We start from the raw sequence: 4545 nt of genomic DNA, 5'->3' as shown, positions 1-4545 counted from the left end.
ATTATTGTCTCTCTTTTCTAAGGGAAGGGTTTTTTTCCTCATTGTAATGGTACATAGTTTAAAACGAGTGTGTAAAAAAATATCATGACTGGTGTGGGATAATATGCCAGCTAACGATTCTTATGCTGCAGAGAAGTCTCCCAAATTAGTATTGTTTGGAAATCTGAGAACCATCATAGACAGAGATATGGAAACCATATCAACTTAATTAAATTAATCTTTGTCTTTGAGTTCTTCCAGCATCTTCCAAAGTTGCCCAAGTTAGAGAACTTTTTTATTATATCAATTGTCATAGCACAAAAAATTCAGAGTGTTTATCATTGCATTGTTCATAAAATAACATCCTAAATTAATTAAAATTGACTAACATGGGCAACAGCTAAGTGGTTTGTTAACAGTACATAACAGTTAAATGGAACACTGTCAGCTACTAAACACAATGTGACCGGAGACCATATGAGAATGTTGGAGAAAGGCACACTTTAAATACACATGGCTATTTTGTACAGTGACACCTGATTTTGCAATGCCTAGTGTTTAAATGTGGTTATATCTAGTTATGACAATATGGTTAATTTATATTCTGTATATACTCTTTGTATTCTTCTAGGTTGATAAACATGTACTGTCTTTGCACAAAGAAAAAAGATAATAAATATCATTTTTTAAAAAGTAGGTTGAGGCACCTAATAGCATTTCCTGGCTTAAGGGCTCTTGATGGTCAATTGTTCTACTTTTCCAGGTTTCATTGAAATTCATCTACTTTTATAAATATTTTATTTTTGATATTTTTAGAGTTAGAATCCTTCCTTTGTTTGGCAGCTACCATAAAACCAGATTCAGTGGGTATAATGGCCTCAGCAGGGAGCAGAGACATTATCGATTCTCATCACAGGAGGTCAGTGCTAAAGTCTCCTAATGCTCTAGTAAGGTCTGGCAATCTCGTGATGTAGAAAGACAGTCCATACTTCTGGTGTTCATGGACTAATGGAGTGTCATGAAATTCCCTCTGCTGCCATCTCAGCACAAAAGAAACAGGTGACATGTAAATGACCTCATGTGATATATATGTATACATATACATATGTATGTGTATGTGTGTATAATATATATACATAAGAATGTATATGAATAAACTTGAGAAATTTTGTGTGGTTTGCCTCACAGTTTGAAGGTACATTCCACCATATTGCAGGTGTAGGAAGCAACTGGTCATATTGTATTGGCAGCTGAGAAAGATAGGAATTCTTGTGATCAGCTTGATTTACCCTTTCTATTCCATTCAGAACATGACCTTAAAGATGTTGTCATCCACATTCCAGGTCAGTCTTCACTTTCAGTTAAACTTTTCCAGAAATACCCTTGTAAAGACATTCAGAAATATATGACCATGGAAAGTCCAGGTGTCATCAGGGTCACATCAAAATCCGTATCATACCACGTCCTGGTAATTTCTTCCTTAGAGCTTTTGAACTCTTTTCTAGATCTTCAATGAAAGTCTAATACTCTCTTATTAAGTGTGTAAGAATACAATGTAAGTGTGTAAGAATACAATGTGTGCTGATATCCAGAATAAAACTCAGTACTGACAACTTTGCATCTGACCAAATGAAGATATTAAGAGATTCGGAGAACTGAGACTCTAGGAGGAAGGATGTAATATTGACGCCCAGTGGATTGGAGTTCTCATTCCACTCCACTGGGTCCTCTTCTTGTTGAGCACCTCAGTTGTTTCAGGTAGAAGAGTATAACAATGCTCTGGCAGCCACTTCTTTAGAGGTGTTACAGATATTTAAAAATGAAAGCTCAAAGGAAAAGCATTTCAAATTCAGAGAAGCTCTCCAGATTTGCTTTGCTGTTATTATTTATGAACACTGGGTGACCCTCAGATTTTCCCCATGATAGAGAAATGTATGGCCTTCCATCTTCCTGTATACCTCTCTTTACCCTTATCATGGCTATCCTTACCAAAGCTCTTAGCTCATTGTGCTCATTATCAGAGTCTACTGTCCCCTTTCCACTCCTGCTGTTCTTTAATTCTTTATGAAACAGTCAATTGGAGGACTTGTTGCCCACCTGATTAGGTGCACCTTTGTGCCATCTGCTCAGGGCACCATATTCCAAGAGGCCCAATACATTTGCCACTCTCTCTTTTCATGACTGCTTGTTAAACATATCTTTGCTGTATTTATTATACTTGCACTATATTTTTTCTGTTCCCTAGCCAAGACAAGCTTGTTCTTTCTCAGGACTACAAACAGTTGATATTTACTTTGCCCAAAGCACTCTTCTTCAACAAGTTACCTTGGTTGATTTCTTCTTGTCATACACATGACTTTCTCAAGAATCCTTTCCTGGTCTGCTATGGAATGGGATCCTTTAAACCCCTCCATTGTCTATTATCACATTCTGTTACATTTTTAAAACACATCCATCATGATCAGAGAGTAAAATATGTATTTATTTACTTGATTGGTGACTCCCTTAGTATACAGGGCATAAAAGTCAGAGAAGAGAGCCATACTCTATATCTCAGAGCCAAGAACTGATCTAGGCACACAGAAAGTTCTTAAGAATGTGGCTAAATTCACATGATATGGTGTAATGCTAAATATCATCAATTTTCCATAATCTAGTAGGAAAATACCTATAGCATCATTGGATTTCCTGTTTGCCAGATAATGTCATTCCCAAAAACCCTTTGAAAACTTTCAAAATTTTGTTTTTTTTTGAAAAATATGGTTACATTATTTTCCTCTTTCTCTTTCCTTCCTCTGACCCCCTCTCACCCTCACCTCTCCATTTTCTACCCCACCTCTTCCTGTTCCCTCATTTTCTTTCAAGTTTCTGATCTTTTCTTTTTTGTTGTTATTATACACCACACACACACACACACACACACACACACACACACACACACACACCAGACAGATGGATATAACTTACAGAGTCTTCCAAGAATTGCATGTGCTTGATTTCAGCTGATCATTTGTTATTACATATCTAACTGGAGGGACTCTATGGAAGACCCTCAGATGTTCCCCATGATAGAGAAATTTATGGGACTACTTCTCCCATTCTCAGTCTTCCTCAGTTACCTGTAATTCTTTGTCTATGACTGTGGCCCCATGAGTTTCACCCCTTTCCACATTAGCATGTCTTTTGGTGTTGTCCTTGATTAGGTCTTGTTTAGACATTCATATTGTGGAGACATCATGGAAGAAACTTCCCTGTCCTTTTTGGAAGACACAGTCCCATAGCAGATTTCACAAGACTCTGACTTTGATAAATCTTTCCATGCTCACTTCTGCCATATCTCCTATCCAAAGGGACTTGGAGCCCCCCAGTGAGTTGCTCTCTTCACACTGACCAGTTTTTGACTTCTTGTAAAGGTGGAGGCCCTTTCTTGATCAGATGTTGTCCAGGCACCCTTCTGTCTACACAATGTGATACTGTCTATATATGATCAGAAGTAATTTTGAGGAGTAACTTTAGACCTGAGTGACAAACACTGACTGTGGCCAAAAACAAACCACATAGAAAACTACATTTAAACTCACTTACTCTTTTAATGACTGAAGAGAAGCTTGCTTCTTTCCCATGCTATTTATTGTCATGAATTAAGAACCATTCCACAGTAGAGCCAAACGAATTCTTTAAAAATATATGCTTTGATTTTGAACAGACTCTGAAACTAGAGCTTTGTCCCTTTAGAATGGTTTTATCAATCCCAGGGTAAGGTGAGTTTAAGCTCCCAATCTGTCTTTGTTATTTAGACAACATCCTATCTAAATATGGGTCTTGTCATCTCAGGGAGGGAAACACTAATGTACATCCTGAAGTTACTGCTTTCCAAACATCTGCCTCCAACTGAAAGAAGTGTCTTGCTCTTGGTATTGGGTTGTGATCTGTAACCGACAGTAACTTTCCTTAAGTAGAGTTTTGGCAGAGGACACACAGAAATCAAGGAGTAGAAAGGAAGCAGGGAACTTCCAGTGACCTTCCTGAATGATGACTGACTGAGGCTGCTGAAGTTGCTCTGATCCCAGCAGGTGGCCACTTTCCAAATTGTTCAGAATTACTTCTGGGCATATAGAGATGATATCTCACAGTATGGACAGAAGCCCAGTCTGGATGAGGTTTGTTTAAGAAAGTGTCTCCATGGGGATGACTTTATCTGGCAAGGGGCAAATCCAGTGATGCTGTAGCTATTCCCCATCTTCCCTCCTCAAGCTTGAGTCATTTCCTTCATAGACAAGATAAGGAGTAGCCTGCAGAATTACACTGGGCAAGAACTCATGCATAAAAGTTGAATTATTTCTCTAGAGTTGATGTAACCGCTCAGTTTCCGGAGTCAGATAAACACGGGCCCTCTTAGCAATATGTTTCTTTCTTTCCTTCTACCCTTGTGAATGGGAACAAATAACAGACCAACTCTTTCACTCTAAACCCACTGATAAAGTAAATTAGTTCACGTCTTTCTCTTTAAAATAAGTTGTCAAACTGAAGGGAGACTTAGCTTTGCAGTGTATATTAGTACACACT

The sequence above is a fragment of the Rattus norvegicus genome, chromosome 7, assembly GCF_036323735.1.
Source record: "Rattus norvegicus strain BN/NHsdMcwi chromosome 7, GRCr8, whole genome shotgun sequence".
Taxonomy (NCBI): Eukaryota; Metazoa; Chordata; class Mammalia; order Rodentia; family Muridae; genus Rattus; species Rattus norvegicus.
The sequence above is the reverse complement of the archived record's forward strand: the minus strand, read 5'-3'. Positions refer to the sequence as shown.